This window comes from Cygnus olor, chromosome 2 (genome assembly GCF_009769625.2).
Source record: "Cygnus olor isolate bCygOlo1 chromosome 2, bCygOlo1.pri.v2, whole genome shotgun sequence".
NCBI lineage: Eukaryota > Metazoa > Chordata > Aves > Anseriformes > Anatidae > Cygnus > Cygnus olor.
The window spans coordinates 83507482-83528429 of NC_049170.1; the positions used below are offsets into that span (position 1 = coordinate 83507482).

General features: G+C 38.0%; 1 long non-coding RNA gene across 2 annotated transcripts; it reads left to right on the plus strand.

Annotated features, from left to right (window-relative positions):
• The first annotated feature begins 650 nt into the window (after positions 1 to 650).
• Positions 651 to 19725, plus strand: LOC121066354. Of its 2 annotated transcripts, XR_005817703.1 has the most exons (5): positions 651 to 661; positions 3603 to 3608; positions 16535 to 16558; positions 17424 to 17615; positions 17705 to 19725. It is a non-coding gene; the product is annotated as an uncharacterized LOC121066354 (long non-coding RNA). The 2 variants fall into 2 exon arrangements; XR_005817702.1 differs by lacking the exons at positions 651 to 661; positions 3603 to 3608 and having other exon boundaries at positions 16463 to 16558.
• Positions 19726 to 20948: the final 1223 nt, after the last annotated feature.

The window sequence follows — 20948 nt, forward strand, 5'->3', positions numbered from 1 at the left end:
TCAGAAAGACCTTCATGGTATTGGGTGCGCAGGTTGTGTTCTCCTCTTTCCTCCCAGCTGGAGACTGTGACCCAAGAAGAAGGTGAATGATTGGCTGAATGGCTGGTGCCATGCTCAGGGTTTTGGGTTCTATGATCTTGGATGCACTCTCAGGAGACTAAGTATGCTGACACCAGATGGGGCACATCTGACCAGGTGGGACAAAAGTATTCTGGGCAGCAAGCTGGCTGGACTTATTAGCAGATTTTTAAACTAGATTCAGTGGGGAAGAGGATGTACTTCTGAGTGACAGAGAAGAGCCAGGGAACACAGACAATTAAGGAAGCATCAGGGAAATACCTGTGAATTGTCCCAGAGGAATTAGGGAGAGCTCCTCTAAAAAGGTGATGCAGCTGATAGACCAGCTGAAGTGCCTCTCCACCAATGCATGCACCATGGGAAACAAGCAAGAGGAGTTGGAAACCATGGTACAATTAGAAAACTATGACCTAACTGATATCACAGAAACATGGTGGGAAAAATCACACAACTGGAACACTGGAATCAAGGCTAGAAGCTTTTTAGAAGAGAAAGACAGGGAAGGAGCATCAGGGGAGTTGGCCACTATATTAAGAAATGGATAGATTATGAAGAGCTGCCTCTGAGCTACAGGCATGGTCAGGTTGAGAGCCTGTGAGTAAAAACTAAGGACTGGACCAATAAAAAACACCTTGTGATTCGGGTCTCCTACAGGCTGCCTGATCAAGGGGAACCTGTTGATGAGGTTTTCCTGCTTCAGCTGCAAGAAGCATTGCACTCTCAGGCTCTCTTCTTGATGGGGGATTTCAACCATGTGGATGTCTGCTGGGAAACCTATACAGCAGGCTGTAAGCCATCCAGAAGACTCCTGCATTGTACTGAGGGTAACTTCCTGGTCCAAGTATTAGACAAACCAACCACAAGAGAAATATTACTGGATGTAGTGCTCACCAATGCAGATGAACTCATTAAAGAGGTTAAGATCAGAGGCAGTCTGGTCTGCAGCAACCATGACCAGCTTGAGTTAATGATCTCAAGGAATATAAGCCTGGGAAAGAGTGAAGTCCAGACCCTGAACATTCAAAGAGCGAAATTCCAGCTATTTAATAATTAGCAGATGAGATCCCCTAGGACACTGTCCTTAGGAACGGGGGAACTGATTAAAGCTGGCAACTCCTTAAGGACACTTTGTAGATTGCAAGAACTCTCTATCCCCATGTGTAAGAAATTAAGCAGGGAAAGCAAGAAACTGGCATGGCTGACCTGCTGGTCAAACTGACGTGTAAGAAGGAAATGCACAGGAACTGGGTGGAAGCAGGGACATGTAGCCTGGGAAGAATAGAGGGATATGTTGTGGTTTAACCCGGCAGGCAGCTAAGCACCACACAGCTGTTCGCTCAGTCCCCCTCCTCCCTCCAGTGGGTTGGGGGAGAGAATCAGAAAACAAAAAGGTAAAACTCATGGGTTGAGATAAAGACAGTTCAATAGGACAGAAAATGAAGGGAAAATAATAATTATTATGCTGATAAAGGAATATACAAAACAAGTGATGCACAGTGCAATTGCTCATCACCTGTTGACCAATGCCCAGCAAGACCCTGAGCAGCAGCACCTGCTCTGGCCAACTTCCCCCAGTTTTATTGATCAGCATGACACCATATGGTATGGAATATCCATTTGGCCAATTTGGGTCAGCTGTCCTGGTTCTGTCACTTCCCAGCTTCTTGTGCATCCCCAGTTTCCTTGCTGGCTGGTCTGTAAGAGAAGCTGAAGAATCCTTGGTTCTGTGTAAGCACTGCTCTGCAACAACTAAAACATTGGTATGTTATCAACATTATTCTCATCTTAAATCCAAAATGTCACCATACCAGCTACTAGGAAGACAATTAACTTTATCCCAGCCAAAACCAGGACAGGATGCTGTCTGGATGTGTAAGGATGAGATCAGGAAAGCACAAAATACAGATGGAACTGAACTTGAACAAAGAATAACAAGAAGGGATTCTATATGTGCATTGCTAAGAAAAGAAAATACAAGAACAGTGCACTCCCTATTTATCATAAGAAGGGAGAACTGGTAACAACAGACATGGAGAAGACTGAGGTACTCAACAACTTCCTTGCTTCAGTCTTCACTGGCAGTTAAGCTTCCCATGTCTCTTAAGTCCCTGAACCTCTAGGCAGGGGCTAGGTGAGCAGAGTCTTTCCTGCTTTAAGCAAAGATCAGGTTCAAGACCACCTGATCAAACTGAACAGGTAAAAGTCTATGAGTCCTGATGATATATATTCTGTGGTCCTGAGGGAACTAGCTGATGTAGTTGCCAAACCTCTCTCCATCATATCCGAAAAGTCATGGCAGTCAGGTGAAGTCCCCAGTATCAGAAAAAAGGGAAGTATCACTCCCATTTTAAAAAAAGGGTTGAAAGGAAGACCCAGGGAACTGCAGATTGTTGAGCCTGGTAAGATCATTGAACAGATCCTCCTGGAATCAGTGTCAAAGCACATGCAAGACAAGGAGGTGATCCAAGACAACCATCACAGCTTCACCAAGGGCAAAGCATGTCTGGCCAATCCGGTGGCCTTCTATGATGGAGTGACTGCATCAGTCAACAAGGGAAGACTGACTGATGTCATCTGCCTGGACTTCTGTATGGCCTTTGGCATGGTCCCACCTGATGTCCTGATCTCCAAATTGGAGAGATGTGGATTTGAAAGATGGACTATTTGGTGGATAAGGAATTGGCTGGATGGCCACAACCAGAGAGTTGTGGTCGATGTCTCCATGTCCAGGTGGAGGCTGGTGACAAGTGCTGTCCCCCAGGAGTCTGTCTTGGGACTTGTGCTCTTTGATATCAATGACATAGGCAGTGGGATCAAGTGCACCCTTGGCAAGTTTGTAGACAACACCAAGCTGAGTGCTGCAGTTGATACAACAGAAGGAAAGAATGCCATCCAGAGGGACCTGGACAAGCATGAGAAATGGATCCACATGAAAATAATGAGGTTCAACAAGTCCAGGTGCAAGGTTGCATTGGTTCGGGGCAATCCCAGACATGAGTACAGACTGGGAAAAGAACCTGTTGAGAGCAGCCCTGAAGAGAAGGACTTGGGAGTTCTGGTGAGTGAAAATCTTGACATAGGCCAGCAGTGTGTGCTTGCAGTGCAGAAGGCCAACTGTATTCTGGGCTGCATCATCAGAGGCATGTCCAGCAGGTCAAGGGAGGTGATTGTCCCCCTCTACTCTGCTGTCATGAAGCCCAACCTGGAGTACTGCATCCAGGTCTGGGGCCCCCAGCACCAGAAAGTTGTGGACCTGTTAGAGTGGATCCAGAGGAGGGCCATGAAAATGATCAGAGGGCAACTCTCCTATGAAGAAAGGCTGAGAGAACCAGGGATGTTAAGCCTGGAGAAGAGGAGTCTCTGGGGAGACCTTATTACAGCCTTTCAGTACTTAAAGAGGGCTTATAAAAAAAGATGGAGAGTGACTTTTTATGTGGGCAGTTAGTGACAAGACAAAGGGAAATGGTTTCAAACCAAAAGAGGGTAGATTTAGATTAGGTGTTAGGAGGAAATTCTTTACTCAGAGGGTGGTGAGAGACTGATTGCCCAGAGAAGTTGTGGTTGCCCCATCTCTGGAGGTGTTCAAGACCAGGTTGGATGGGGCCTTGGGCAACCTGATCTGGTGGGAGGCATCCCTGCCCATGGCAGGAGGGTTGGATGATCTTTAAGGTCCCATCCAACCCAAACCATTCTATGATTCTGTGATTCAAAAGAAGGAACAGAATAGCTAGCCAATTAAGTACTCAACATGAGGAGGTCAAAGTAGAATAGCTCAGGACTTTTGCAATAAGTGAGTCATTTGAAAGTGCTAGATATCATTTTCTTGACAAATATTCTTATGATGGCAGAAAATGGCTCAACATTCATTCTCTCCTGTGACAGAGAGTAAGAAATGGGGAAGTGATATTGAATTAATCTTATTACAGGTTGGATACTAGACTTTTCATTCTTATTACCTGATGTTTCCAGCTCTTTATATTTACAGAGATTTTGTTCATGTTAATTTAGCTTATATGAAGAAGAAACTGAGCGTTTCTATTGTGTTATACTTTTTTTTCCCCATAAGACCCTTAACTGTGAATAAAAATTAAGTAATCCTTTAGATGTACAGCTGGTGTCTAATGCCTTAATTCCCAGTGTTCATGATTCTCTTTTCTCTTTAATGTAAAAAATGCTAGATCTCAGCAGGAACAGATTCTCAGTGAAGTTTGCATCTGTCCTTCCTGATCATTTGCCAGGAAGGTGATACCACTCCTAACAAACAGGTGGGTGTCACAATTTTCACTGTAGCAATAAGTTGTATCTGCTCCTATAGTTTTCGGCTTCTTTAATGGTAACAAACGCAGCCACAGTTGTATGACTTTCTTGGATTAAATTAGTATATTATCTTCTGAACCACCCTGGCACTTCCAGGACTCTGAAAGATTCAACAGAAGAAAAATAATCCAGAAAAGGGCAGAGTCAGTCACTGGTCCTTAGGTGTCAAATTTTCTGATCATATCAAATACCAAGCATAAATATTAAAATATGTAGAGTAGGTTATTATCAAGAGCACTTTTTCTATAATGAACTGTTAAATTGTCTTCTATACAACACTGAGTGTCTTTATGTCTCTCCTTAACTCTCTGCTTGTTCCCTAAAGAAACAAGTTTCCTCATGTGTCTGAGTGTCAAAGCTCTTAGACCACTTCTGCCAAGTCAGATATAAGGACAGCCATTTCCAAATGTTGAATTTATTGGCAAGTAGAAGTTTAAAACTAAAATTTGCAGGTATGCAACTAGAAGTAAAGTAGTACTGGGAAAGATAGGTCATGGTCAAACTAGAGCATGTGTATGTAGAAAACCAGACCTTGGTAATCCCAGAGCTCACAGAATGATGACTGTAGTTGTGGAGTTACATTGGACCACTTCCTAAGTTTTGCCTCTGAAAAAGGCAAATGTCTTTGAAGCACCTGTATCTTGAGTGCTATCTGCCACTCAGGAATCTTTTTGTTATTTGTTATCATTCACACATCAGGCTTAATTTCTCTCTCTCATAAAGTCTCCTATCTGCTCATGTCCGTGCCGAAATAAATAAATAAATAAATAAATAAATAGTCTCTAGTGTTTGGAAAGCTCCAAGCTTTCCTATAGGCATATTAAAACCAGCCCTTCTTCCTTATAGCATAGGAGGGTAATACAATGCTGAAGCCAGATGATACACATTGTTTTGGGGGACTGTAGGGAAAAATTGTCTGTCAGCCTGGAGCTATGATAGTGATTCTGCTAAGCCTTCCCAAGTTGCCTCTCAGTGTTTGAGGAGTATCTCTATTTCCCTGCCTCTTGATGAGCAGTTGTTTCTTGGAGTTCTGTGCTGAGTGTAAGGATGGCTCCCTTGGGAACTATCAAGTGTTCCTAACCTGTTTATTTCTTGAAACTGCATAATATGCTCTAGACATTCTTGCCTTTCTTAACCAGTTAGTTCATAACTGGTTTAAATAGGACAATATGAACTGACCTGTCTTAATGGAGTCTCTGATAGCTTAACATTAAATCTATGCTCCTGTTTGAATTACCAGCTCCACTTCCTGTAGAGGAGAGGAACACTATTCATCTAGATTAACTGTCAAGGATGGAGGCGGGTGTTGTTCCATATTGTTGCACATGATTTCACAAGGACTTTTTCTGACTTGTATTTCTTACCTTGTCACATATTTTCAGTAAGACCAATTTTCTTTCAGTGTCTGTATAAATTTGCATGCAACTAATATAAAAAATTTCCACAGGTAAGCCTTCAGTAACCAGCTTTGGCATTGCTGTCCAAATAATTTCTAACTGTCACGCTGCTTTCTCATCATGTCTTTGTTGTTGTTGCTGTGTGTTTTTCTGAAAAGCAATAAATCTAATCCAGAAGTGACATTCTTCTCTGCATGACGGAGAAATAACTTTTGGGTATATATTCTTTCATTATTAAGACAGTTTGCACTTCTATAATGTGCTTAAAGAAATGAAAGAAATGTTAAGCAGTGAGTAACAGAGTAGCAGGTTTCCTAGGGAGGGTTTCCCTTCAACCTTCCTGAGTAAGAGATAGGAAAAAAGTCCTTCATGTATGAATAGTATTTGGATGAAACACTATAATATTCCAGTCCATTCCACTTCATTGTGTGATGGTGACAAATACCCAAGCATAAACCTTGAAAAGATTAGTTTTCCTTCTGAAATTGGATTACACACAGTTCTTGAGTATATGAATGCATACGCAGGGAAAAGAAAAAAAGAAAAAAAAAGGTTTGATTTAAGGACTCAGTATTCATTTGTTTTGCCTGGGTTCGGGTGTTCAGAACCAGCACTACCTACCAGCTTTCAGCCTGTTGCCAGCTGGCCTACCCAGAACTGTAAGGAAAAATATGGTAAAATCCTCCATGTGTATTTTAAATAAATGACTTGGATATATATATATATATATATATATATATATTTTTTTTCCCAATAGTGTGTCTCTTCCTCACAATTCCATCAGTGGATAGCGTATATTAAGCGTATATGTTTGACCCAATACTTAGAACTAAATGTCCTTTGGTTTCAGAGTTGAGAGATGAGAATAATTAAGTCATATAAAAGATATTTTGAAATTCTAGATTTTTAGTGTTCACTTTAAGCCTAAATAAGATTAGGCTTTATGATCCTGTAAGCATGACCATTTTAACTGACAGTTCCAAAGGTGACTGCGGTTAATACACTGAGAACAAATTTCTTAAACAGGTACAGGAGATGGATTTTATTTATTTTCCTTTCTCTGTAGCAGAGATATCTAAGGACACATGCTCTGCCTGCTGTGAATGCCATCAAAATTTCCAGTTTACAGAAGAGCATGCAATCATGTTATTATAGCATAGTGATTTAATAATTTCCAGCTGACTAGTGGTAACTTGAATAGTGTTTCAATTCTAAATGAAGAGAAAAGAGCATTAGCTTGAAAGGTTTTGTTAAGTGCATTGTTAATTTTCATAGACCAGCTGATGAGCGTTGCTATGCTCTCATTGAAAGAGGTGGAAGAAGGTCCCATTCAATACTGACAGCTGAAAGTTCTGAAAAATTGCAAACATAGATATTTTAGGGGTTTATTGGTTTAAAATAAAAATTAGTAACACAAAGTTAAACATTTTGTTGCAGTAGCTGTCTGGAGGCTACATGTCACAAATGTTAATCACTTACACCTAAAGAGTTTCATGAACCATTAGAAAACCACTGTGCCATTATAAGTAGAACGTTAAAGACCTATGTGCAGGAGAAAGTGTTTTTTTTTTTTTTTTTTTCTTCTGTAAAAATACCTAACAATTATTCTTGGTTCTCTTCAAACTCCTGTTTGCAAAACAAGGCATTAACATGTAAAGGAACTATAAACTTATCATAGAAACATAGAATGGCTCAGATTGGAAGGGACCTTAAAGATCATCTAGTTTCAGTTCCCCTGCCATGGGCAGGGATGCCACCCACTAGATAGCCAGATATTTTTAAGGGGTTTTAAACTAAGCTACATATGAGTATGCACTACAGAAAAGTGTTTGCTTTTGGAGGTTAACTCTAATGCATATTGCTGTCAGGAGTTCATCCTCTATATGTTGACTGTAATTGCATTTGTGTAAGGCTCTCATAGCTTAATTTTTACTGACACTTGTGTGATTCAAATTTCATTAAAAGAAAGGAAAGCAGAAGTTCTACTGGATGTCAGAAGTGACTGTAATTCAGAAAGTAAGCATTTTTTTAAAAATAAATTCCTGATGGGAAGGAATTACATAGAATATACTGAAGTAATTTTTCAGTAATAAATCCCATCACGCATGATAGAGTGCTGTCCTTGGTAATGGTGACTTCAGTGTTTCTGCTTCCTTATTTATTCAGACAGTATTGGCTGAACATTATTAATGTCCTATGTTAGTTAAATGAAAGCATTTCTGTTGTAGAAAAGGTTAAAAGGTTGAAGTCTAAGGAAGTGGAAAACAGTGACTGGAACATTCCCAGCATCATGCTTTCCTGTTTAGGGGTATTCAAGGAAGAATTTTTGGTTTGTTTATTTGTTTGATGTTTGATTGTTTATTTTAAAAAATATAGTGTGGTTTAGCCCAGTAGGCAGCTAGGAACCACACAGATGTTTGCCCCCTTCCCCCTCCCCTCCCCTCCCCCCTCCCCCTCCCCCTTCCCTTCCCCTACCCCCCCAGAGTTGGATGGGGAAGAGAATCAAGAAAAAAAAAGGTAAAAACTCATGGGTCGACATAAAGACAGTTTAATAAGACAAAAAAGGGAATAATAATAATAATATACAAAGCAATTTATGCACAATGCAATTGCTCACCACCTGTTGATCGATGCCCAGCCAGACCCCAAGCAGTGGGGGATCTGCTAAGGAGGTCTCTCCCTAGCCAATCCCCCCAGTTGTACTCTTCAACATGACACCGTATGGTATGGGATGTCCCTTTGGTCAGTTTGGGTCAGCTGTCCTGGTTCTGTCCCATCCCAGCTTTTGGTGCATGCACAGCTTCCTTTCTGACAGGACTGTAAGAGAAGTTGAAAAGTCCTTAACTTAGTTTAAGCACTGCTCAGCAACAACTAAAATATTGGTTTTAGCATTATTCTCATCCTAAATCCAAAACACAGCACCATACCAGCTGTAAGGAAGAACACTAACACTATACTAGCTGAAACCAGGATATATAGCAAGTTAAAAAACTGGGAATAATCTTTCCCTTCCACTGTCTCAGCTTCTTACCACAGTGCTGTGAATGATTGGACAGGACAGGGCTAGGAGTGGACTGCAAACAGAATTCTGTGGCTTTGGTAGGATGTTGACAGAGGGGTCTACAAACAAAAGAGAAGGGAATATGTGATACCACACACCCAATACCAAATATGAGCTTTCCATATCACAGAAGTCCCCTTCATTCATCAAGAAGATTCACATCTGCAGTCCAAGAACTAGGCAACCTCCTGTCTGAGAGTGTCCTGGAGTATGAGGCAAACTCCAGTCATCCCACTGCTACCCAGAGATATATGAATAGGTATATGGTGGAGAGCTTCCCAGCACTCAGCGGTGATATTGCTATACTCATCTGCTGTCTTTGCCTCATCTTGGATTTCATCAGATGAACTTCTCTGAGCATGCAGCAATGGGCAGGAGGAAGGAATGAAGGAAGGAAGGGAGGGAGGGATGGAGGGATGAGCAAAAGCATCCCCTGCTGATATCTCCCTTCCACTGCTGTTGGACAGCAACCTCTGATGCCAGATGTTGAGCTCTCAAGGTTTATTTGTATTATTCTGGTATTTTTTAGTATTAATTTATTTATTAATTTATTGATTATATATTAATTATATAGTATTAATTTATCATAATAAATTTCATTTATTATGAAAGGGACAAATGAGATTAAGAATTTTTCCAAAGAAGGTATCCTGAGGTGCTGAATTCTCTAACTTTGTTATAAAGTCCCTTTACATTTTAAAATTAATGGAATATACTAACTGTGTTAGCTATAGTAAAATATGTTAACTACCTCTTTTGTTATGCTCTTTTGTTAGGATTTCATTCAGTAAGTTGACTTTTTTTTTTCTTTTTTTTTTTTTTTTTAAGGCTAAATTTGAAGAGAACTTTTGGCCATTTTCACTTTTGAAAATTATGGACAATATATGATTAATTCTTATAAAAAGAATCCTTTTAGTACAACATACTTCCGGATACCTTACTGTAAGTCAGGTTCCAAAGAAATATTATTGAGAGAGCCATTTCAAAGAATGTCTTTTGTATTTCTATTCTGACAATTTATCAGTATTTCATATTTTCCTTTTTCCTTTGTTAATCTATTTTACATTAAATATGGGATGTATATAGACAACCCCCTTAAGTTTTTCTACTTGCTTACAAACTGAGAAAGTGAAATGTCACTGCTTTGTCAAATATAGGTGAGTGAAAATATAGGTCAGGAGCTGTTTTCAGATAGTGGGATAGTGGGAGCAAAGACTAGCAAGATATATATTTCCAAGACATGGGGGGGCAGAATAAGGAATGAACTTGCTATTAAAATTATGGAAGCCTCATTCAAAATGCTTACATTAACAATTTATTTCAACTCAGTGTCCCTGGGGGTCCTTTACTATCTTCTTTTATAGCTGAGGAAATGATCACAAAGCTTTACAGAACCAAGTTTTGAAATTCATACATGTAAGTATGGAATCTTAAACATGTGGCTTGACAGAAAGAGCTTGTAAAGTTCTTAACGATCTTTTCTTGTATCAGTAAAACACTAATTTGGGATTTTTTTCCTGTGCATCATTTCACAAAACCAAGACTGAAGGGGGGAGAGGGGGGAAGGAGGGGAGGGAAACAAGAAACCTTGATCTGACTGTTTTCTTCATGTACTAAATTGTAAACTCTTGAAGTGCAATTGTCAACCTTTATCTCAAAGCACAGTTAAATTTCATCCATCTCATTAGCACATAGTAAGTGCTTAAGCAAGTGGTGCAGAATGGATACCTTGTATACCCTGCCTAGGTGAATCTGCTGATGCTGACCAATTTTTTTTTTCCATATAGTATTAGTATAAATAATTTATTAAACATTCTTTAACTGGTTTATATTAAGTAAACTTTAACTAGCTTCTGTACTGATTCCAAGTGAAAATAATAATAAAATGAAAATCAGAAAGTTGTCTAAGTTGTGCTAAATTACTGGAGTTTTTCTGGGATAGTAATTCAACAGAGCTGAGATTTTTAGTCTTGGGTGCCCTGTATTTTAGAAACACTAAAAATTAACTTTCACCGTGTAATTAGAATTCTAAAAGAATTTCTCTCAGTGTTATTCCTTTCAGTTAGAAAGTCTCTAAATACTGCCTTGTGAAGAGGTCTGTTTTTGTGAATAGACACAGCCAAATGGAACAAAAATGAATTAATGTCTTTCAAGTTAGATGATGAAATTAACATTAGCTGATGAAGTAACTAAAGCACTAATAAATTCAGTGAATTTGCCCCAATTAACATCTTTCAAACTGACCCCCAAATTGACACAAATTACTACAATAAAGTTATTTGCTGAAGATCCCAATGTAAGAGAGTCAAAGTTGGTCATGTTGTATTTGGAGATATCCGGGTGCTGCTGGAATTTCCTAATGACCAATAATAAAATTCTAACTACATTTTTTTCTCTGATGATAAGCTGCAATGTCATTTTGAAAGGCCATCTTGAATATCTGCATCCTGGTGCTCAGCTGTGATTTAATATAAAGCCGTGTTTTGTTGTGAATCATAGAAACAGCAGGCATGATCCTGTCAGGAGATGACAAAGCTTTTCATTTTGAAGTTTTTGGTTTAAATGTTAATTCCTGTAGGTATTCCTCTCTGTGTAGCAAGTCCCATGCTGATTCCCATTAATCCATAGTTTACAGAAGCATAACAAAGTTGAAGGATGCTTTCAAGATCTTTTAATGTATAAGGTAGTCTGTCTAAGGTACTCTTGAGTACGGTTGGAGTGAAAACAGTTGAGGTGCTTCAGGTTTGAGGCTGTGTATTTGAAAGATATACAATTTTGTAGCATGTTTTTGTCATGAGCATAAGCACATCCCTGAATAAGTAAAACCAGCATAGAAAAATAAGTTTATTTTCAGGGAGTGTGTATTATCTTTGGTGTGGCATGAAACAACATTGTTCTGGGAAATGAAACAGCATGCATGAAAAATCTAAAGGATGAAGAGATAATCAATTGGACCAAGTTCAGGACTACAAGGAAAGCAACCGCCAGCTAAACTGAAGTCCATGAATATACATGCAAAGACGTGCTGTGATGAGCCATGTTCCCAGTCCTTCTCCCATCATACTCAGAGAAGACAAGCAAGTAGGAGAGCAGAAGCTGGCAGAGCATTTATTTTTTCCTTTGTTGTGCCTCTGAAAGCCATATCAGACAGAATTCCCCCTTTACTCTTAGGGCTGGATAAAAACGAGAGGCATTAGGCTGTCTTCCTTGGACTGAGCAATTAGAAAACAGAATGGAAAAGGAACACACTCTGTGGGTGACTGCAGATATAGTTCAGAGTTTGCCTCTACATTAATGACATTTTTGCTCCACCTACTGGTAGGAAAATTTGGAACCTTATTTGGAACCTTGCTGTTGGGCACTTGCATCTCTTTCTGTAGCCAGTCCTCTTGTTCCAATTATGAGATGAAATTTCCCTTTGCAGAAAGAGAGAAAAAAGTAAAATAAAATGTTGGTACCTGTTTCTAAAATTTGGAAGTGAGAGGACAATTATAATTTTAAAGGGGAAAGAATCATCATGGCTCAAAACGTAAAAACAGAGAAGTGTTTCTTGTGTTGAGGGAGGCTGATGCTGATAAATTTTTATGTATTTATTTACTGTTTTTTTTTGGGGATGGAGGAACAAACAAACAAAACAAGGGAAAAAAGACACAAACAAAAACATTCTACAGATTTATACTTTCATTTTTAGCAATTATTGATTATTGTCTAAGCACAAAAGGGTTTGTCATTATCTCATCTTCCTTTCCAACCTTATGACATAAGAGAGCTGACAGTCATTCTCAAAAGCTGGTTTGATATCAGTGAGCAAATCTTAGTTCTGATGGTTCATTTTGCCACATTTCTTGATTGCTGGGAGCTGTCAAGTAAAATGGGACTTGTGAGTATATTTGCACAGCTATTTGATTGGTTATGTTTGGTTTTAAGCCAGGAGGTTCTCCAAGGTTTACTCTGCTGTTTCTGAAGTTGTCAGCTCACTGCCTTTGTCTTGTTAGAACAGCCAAACACTGATTTGTTAGATGTATTGTTTCGTTCTTGCTCACTGGACTGAAGTAAGTCAGTGAATAAGTTTCTTTTAGAATTACTGATTCAACAGCTGTAGCTTCCTCTTCTGAGAAGACTAAGGCCTTCATGAGGACACTGTGCAGTAATATCATGACAAATCTTTTACAAGGTTTATTTAGTGGGGTTCATATCTCTATATTGATCAGACAGCAGTTTTTAAAATTGGAAAAAAAATATGAGTCCTCCGGTAGGTGAGGTTTCATTGATGTTATGTAGATATTTCTAGTTCTTCTAGGTACAGTGTTTTCTCTGAATTGGCTAGGGTATTTCAATTCACATTAAAATGAAAAAAATAGGCCCTTTAATCTCACACAAAATCACAGAACAGGTAAGGTATGTAGGGCTGTCCAGAGGTCATCTAGACCAATATTCTTGCTGAAGTTGGGTTAACTAAAGCATGTAGCTCAGGGCTATATCCAGTTGAGCTTTGAATATCACCAAAGATGGAGTTTCCACAACATCTCTGGGCAACTTGTTCCAGTGTTTAATCTCTTTCATGATAAAGCAGCATTTTGCACACATAAATTTGAACCCACGAGCTGTGTTGGTACTTTGCCATATGTGTATCATAGTGAGGTGTGAAGTGAAGTGCTTCTCTATCCTCTGCAAGACTGGGTCAATATGATTAGACCATAAAGGAGAAATAGGCTATTAACCATAAGGAGAAATAGGCTGCCTAGCACAGGACTGGAGATAGAATTCATGTCCCTGAGTCTACAAATGGGATCAGAAAACCCATGTCATGCTTTTGTCCCGCTCTTATTTAGTAAAGAAACACTCCTAAATATAGGTACCTATTTCTTTTATTGTGTAGACTGCCTTAGTCTTCTGTTCACTGTTCCACAGTGAATTTTTGAACTATTCAGAAGCTAAACAAAGAATCAGCCAACCTGCTATTCTCTAGATACAATAAAGAAGAAAAGGATAAGTGTATTTCAATTCTTTAATAGGTACCAACTCTTAAGTATAATCAAGTCTCTAGAAATGCCTTCCTGCAGCCTGAATTTGTGTAAATTCCAGAAAACACATGGATTTCAGATGCTGCTGGAAAAAAATCCTGTTTTAGTTCTTGAAAACTATAAACTGACTAACACTGTCTGCTTTTGGCTCCCGTTGTATAGTGTCTTTCAAGATATATAGTGCATGTATCTAAGAACTAGGCACTATGTTCTTTCAGGAAAGACTATGAGATAGAATGAATAATTATGTAAATGCCAACTCTGAGGCAACCAGAGAATTTGTAGGTTATTCACCAGAGAATTTGCAGCTTTCTGCGTCAACTGTTCATTCTATTAAGTAGCTATGTTACATCTGAGCTTATTCTGATTTGCTGTTACAGTATCAGCCACTTTGTGTGACAAGTCTAGAGCAGGAAACATATATTACACATACACACCCGTACATATACACACAGTAAACAAAAACACACTCTGCATTTTAATGTTCTAATATGTTAATCCCAGTTTTATAGTAGTAAGTAATTGCCGGGTTGCAAAAGGAAAATGTGATGAATGGTAAAACAACAAGCGGTGCTTTCTCTTTCAAAAGGAGAAGAAAGATTTGCTGATGCTTAAGTAGTGGTATTGATCAGTTTCAACTGGGAGAAAGAATGCTGCAGAACTCTTTCTCTCTCTGTTCTTTCTTTGGTCTTCTTATTGTAGGAGTTGTGATGTTCTTATGTCTTCTAATCTGTTGTGGCTCTAATTCTTCTAAAGCAGGTTTGAATCTCAAATGATAAGCAGAATTTACTTCCAGTTCTGTTGATACTTTTTGTTCTGGTGCTGGGCTTAGTACCAGCACGTCCATCATCTACGATTAGAACAAGAAAGAAATAAAAATATTTTAATGCAGATTAAAGAGTTCTGCTGGGGATGGACACCATTGTCCTTATGGAAGAACTATTCCTGTTTCTGATTATGTCTTTTGTGTTTTCACTGTATAAGGATGTTTATGCATGTGGGATATATGTTCTTTGCTCATTTCCTATTGCCCTAAAACAGTCCATCCCAGCTCTCAAGGTTGCATTTCTTTAATAATAACTTTTTTTTTTTTTTTTTTTTTTTTTTTTATGGCTGATGTTTATACCCTTGATGTCTCTGGTATCATCTGTACTTCTATTCTCAAACCTTATCAATCATCTTGTTCTTGTACTCTTGGAGGCCACTACAAACACTGTCACTGTGACAATACCTATCAGGTCTACCAGTACTTAGAGAAGCAAAGACTTATAAGAGACAGCTGTCTTTTTTTTTATTTATTTTTTTCCCCAGAATGAGCACCTGTTATGATATCAGGTTTTTAGCTGCACACATTGAAATACTCTTATAGAAACATCAACCTTTTCAGAATGCCAGAACCTTAACTTTGCAATTAAGACAATTTGAACTGACAAGAATATCACTGCTATTAGTAGACCTCAGGAGATTCTATGAAAGTGATAAAAAGCACAGTAAGTAGATTTCTATTCTTTCAACTGTTATGAAAGCACTGGAATAAATCTTTTAATGTGTGTCTAATCCCTGTTATACCTATTCCATTAAGATGATGTAACTTTTTTAGTAGAGAGACCCACCTAACTATGAAAACATGCTTCACTGAAATAACTTGGGTATTCTTAAAGCTACTTGGCTACTTTTTTTTTCTTTTTTTCTTTTGATAAGGAGAATGGATCATTTAGATAACTAACTACATTATGTATTTGAAAATAAAACAGGCATCTAAAAATAATTAAAGGCTTGCTTGGCTTTGACAAATTGGTGTTATTTGATGTCAGGTGAAAGATTTTGGGAAAATAACAGATTTCTTCTACCAAGAGTTTTAACAAGATAACATCAAAAATGCCAAGACTGAATATCTATGGCTGGTATTAGATAGGAGAGCAATATTGATGTTGTAATGCATTTAGTTAACATTTTGGTTTTCTGAACACTGATCAAGATAAAACAACATGACATTTTAAAATCTAAGAACAGCAGTACTTAAGGAAACGGAAAAATTAGGGCTCCAAAAAATAAAAAACAATACAAAAGAACAAAGCGGGGCTCAAGACAGAAACTTGATTAAAAAAAAAAAAAAAAAAAAGTTAAAGCTGGTAATGCAAGAGTAGAAGGTAGAAGAGAATTTATACATAAAGATGTAGAAATATTAAACTCTTCTGGCATGGCTAGAGGTAGAGTGCGTGTGTGTGGGAGGGTGGATCCAGATATGCGGTGAAGGAAATCAGTACTTCTACAGGATATTTAATGTTAAGAATTGTATAGTAAATATGAAATTCTTTAACCCTAGTGCCCTTATAATGTAATTATATTCCATGTTCCAGTGGAATGCTACCCAACATAAAAAAAGTGTTTTTTAAAGGCTGTATTTATTGAAATGAATTCTTATAAGAATTATATCATAAACCTACAACCTTATAAGAGTTACAAATGTCATGGTTAAGAATATTTTAAATAAACAGAATTCCTTCCATCAGTTGCCAAGACCTGTAATAATTTCAAAAATTACTGAAAAATATCCTGCTCAGAACTGATACTTCTGATTAGCCTTGATATTTTTTCTTCTCTTCAAAGATGAACAGCTAATTTTCTGTTTCCTGTTTTCTTCTTGGTATTGCTAGGTACTGCTCAAAAGGTCTTCCAAGGTAAACAGTTTGTGCACAATGAATTGCCTTATATTAGTCTTGGTCACTTTACCCCGACGTAAAATCCCACTGAAGTTAAAGAAACAGTATGAGAGCAATTGTGTAAGTAGGACTGGCAGGAAGAAGTAATACATCTTATTCAAACTGTACCCATTTGGGTAAGAATTTTATCTTTTCAAGTAACTTTCAGGGAGAAGGGAGGCAAGTTCAAACCTTATGAAGTAGCATGTATTAATCCTCTCCAGTAAAACCATTATGTTTTGATTGGCATATACCTTGGAGCTTACAACTTTTTTCTTTTTTTTTCTTTTTTTTTTCTTTTTTTTTCTTTTTTTCCTGCAGATGCTCTATTAAAAACCAATTAACATTCAGTATAGTCAGGTATTTAGCTTATCAGTTATGCAGTGAAAAATGTTGGGGGTGATAGCAATGACAAACAGGCTTACCAACTAATCAACTAATTAATTAGAAAGTCTTTCATGTTTAATAAAAATTATGCATAATATCAACTATTTAAGGCCTGGTGATAAATATACCCATGGAAAAGCCTTTGGGAAGGTTTAGTCTGAAATATGTTCAGAAGGCAGTTGAAAGATACAAGGATGCTATGATACAAAATATTTTGGCCTCCTGCTTCTTATTTAACCTTCTTCAGAGGTTAATAGAAAAATCTAGGAAGAGAAAATGATTTAATTTAGGGTTCATTAATAAACAACCTTTTCAATGATGTCAGAAAAACTGGCATTACAGAAGAGACCTGCACCTGTAACTGGGGAGTATTTAATTTCCTGGTAATTCCAGAGTAGATTAATACTTGTCCGTATTTATTTAAAAACGTGGTAGACTTTTACGTGTTGCTTCCTAGGCAGCCAACTTTTGGGTATAACTGGCTAAGTAGCAGGAGGTGCAGGGTGTCTTCTACGGGAAGAGGTCAAGAACTAATAGACACAGCCGGGTCCAGATGAGTTGGAAACAGATGGAAACAGCCCACTGCAGACCAAAACTTCAACCAGTCTAAGGACCATGTGGCACCACTTCTCAGACATCAGTGAGAAAGGTCTGTAGCTGCAGGATGTAGGAACCTTCACAGGAAATATGCAAGGAGATGTGAATTATTATTATTATTATTATTTTTTTTTTTTTCAGAAACCAAAGGAAGAAGTGCAGGAGACACATGGAAGGAGATATTGCTGGGAATAGAGCTGGAGATGTGCTCTTGGAAGACATGTAGTACTACAAGAGATCTGAGGGACTGTGGAGCCATAATACCCCTGTGGCCTTGCAGACTAAGGCAGAGCTGACTGCTGAAACCGTGGGAATGGAGACTTCCTAGGGGAAAGAAAGGTGTTGAACTGAAGTTGAGGCTGGAGAGGAAAGCTGTTACCTTAGGTGACTGTAAGTTGTATGTCTATTTTTCCTCAGTGCCCAATTCAGTAATTAAAAGACTATGTTAACTGGCGATAAATCAAATAAAGTGAAATTCACCAAGTCAAGAATGTTTTGTCCAGGACAGTAATGGAAGTGGAATTGTAACCTGTATATATTAAGTTCACTATCTTCTTTTGCATGTTGACTAAGCCATATTAAATTTGCAAAACATCTTTAGATATATTTCTTCATTGTGGTATTCTCTAAACTGTTTGGACTGACAATGGTTTCTGAAAGTACTTTTTCTTTTTGTCTCTGGTTCGTAAAATGACCATGTAAGAATTTATAGAAGATATATGTATACAAATAGGTATGGTTAGTGGAACATTTGAACATGCTTTGCTGAACTTGAGTGTCTTTCACAGTCTAAAGACCAGAACTATAGCCTGTGTGCCTTGACTGCCTAAGTTCACTGGGAACACAGTGCTTGGACAGGCAAATGCAAGTCAGGCAACTGAAGCAGAAAACATTATCCTGAGCTCTCAATCCAGCCTGTCTTTAGGTTTCCTCTTTCAGAGGCTGAATGGATAGCTAACCTCCGTATTAATCACTGCTTCAAATTTCTCTTTAGATTCCTGGTATTAAAAGAAACTGTAGAGGATTTTTAGATTACCTTAGCAGAGACAGGGAGTAGTGACAATTAAGCTCGATGATAAATTTACCAGCCAGCAGGTGTGTGGCTAACCAATTGCTGCTGTAAAAGCAACAGGTTCATGGGGAAGGAAATGTGGTTTACAGATTAGCTGAGAGTAGTAGAAGCTTTTCTTGTTACTTAAGCTAACTTGTGAGTTATTCTTCATTTCAGAAAAGGATCTAAAACAAACACTAGAGTACAGAGAAAGGTGCCTACAGCTAGCCACTGGGAAATGTAATTATGGCTTACTGAATATTTTCCATCTGTTTTAGTTATAAAGAATGGTTTCAGATATCTGCTCTCCCAGAAAGTGCATCTGTCAAACTACTGAGAGAAATTAAATGACAGAGGTATCTATGCTTTGAAGCATTTTAAAGTATAGCTTAGTATAGTTTGCAAATACCTCTTTTTCAAGGGGCTGTTGCTCAATCCATAATTTATAAAAAATTCAAAGCTCACTGATGAGGACTGGAGCATGACTTTTTTAGGATACTCACATGAGAGAGAGGTCTTGACTTTGTTTTCTATTCCTAGGAATTTTTACGCATCTCCCTGATTTTAAAGTACATAGAAGATACCCAGAACAGAGAGGAGATCATAAAACTGTCTTAACTGAAGGGACCAGAACCATTTCATTTCCTTAGCTTATAAAGTATTTCAACCACTGAGTTGTTACAGTCTTGCAGGTATAAATGCTAGATGCTGTGATTAGTAGGGAACTTAATGCTTTGATGAGTGATAGGCAGTTGCATTGAGTTTTAGTTGCTGTGGGACCTCAACAGAAAATCCTGTATTAGTCTTGGACATGTCTGTGTGCATACTTTGTGCAGGCTTTGAATACAGTAGACATTCAAGAGTACCAATAAAATAAAAATGAAATAATAAATAAAAGAGTAAGAACAGTATAGCTTCTTCATCATAAACAATGACAAGAATATTTATTCACTCCTTTTACTGCTCAGCCCAAGTTGCCACATGGCCTCAGAAGACCTGACAGTAGCCTCTGAAATACTCTCAAGGTTACTGCAAAGAACATTTTCATATACTTTGAAAGAACAAGCTAGAGGGATGAGGGAGCCCCTTTTTCACTGTTTGGAAAATACAAAGTCTGGGCACAGATTTAACATTTCATAACATATAACTTTTAATTCTCAATCTACCTACCTAAATAAATAAATAAATAAATAAAAATAATGTAAGGATTGCTTATAGCATAGCTACAACTATCCTCTTGATTATGATAGGTCAAGGTGTGTTTAGGTTTCATGCCTAAATATATCCAATATACACACATACATCACCTCTTCCATGGACAGTTTTTTCCTATTTCTCTCCTAATACTGCTGTCCTTTTTTGATTACTCATGGTTACTCACAGGGATGTGTCTGTATGGCCTTAGAGAGGTCTGGTAGAAGCTGTACAACCCTGACACTTCCAGTGTTGCTTCTTGTCCACACCAGGGTCATCTCTGTACCAACCATTTTTGTTATTCCAAATACAAATAGGAACAATTTGTTTTACAGGCATGTTTCTAGGCAGACACATAGATACTTCTACAAATTTCTTGTCTGTTTCTTGGTGATGTCTTCCCAATTTAGTCTAAACAGGCAACTCTATCATTGCTCTGTTGAGCAAGCTACTATCCCATGCAAAAGAACAGGAACTTCTCCACATCCATCCTCAAGAATCTTCCATCTTTGCTTTTGCACCAATCTGAGCATCACAGCTCAGAGGAACTATACGCTAATGTGCAAGTGTCCAAGTGTTTCTAGGTTTAGACAGCACTTAGGGTTTTTCAGAAAGGAGCTTTGAAATTGAGGACCTCAGTTAATCCTAAATCTTACATTACCTATCTATCTGCAGATTATCTAGCTCTTAGTCTTTTTTTAATGATCCTAATGATTAAGAAATTGTTAGTATTCTTCATTTTCTGTAACTTACAGATACATTATAAAATAGCCCAGAATAATTTAGTCGGAATCAGCATGAGAGATGGAATGTACCTTACTTGTTAGAAATTTCTGATGAATTGTTACAGGTATAGAAAGCACCATCCACGTCCTAGTGTACTCCTATGCTGCTGGATGAAGCCAATTCTGTATATTTCCATGAATGTGAAGGTGCATATTTTAAATTTATTCTAATATTCATAGTAGTATACTAAACATTCATTGAGTACGGATAGCTAACAAAAATGTGACACAAACCTTTTTAGCTATAAATAATGAGTCTATTTGTATGGGTTTAGAGAACAAATTTTCATACCTGAGATTGACTTGACGTGATTCTGATTTGACAGAAGTCAGAATGTCACTTGGCAGAAAACTG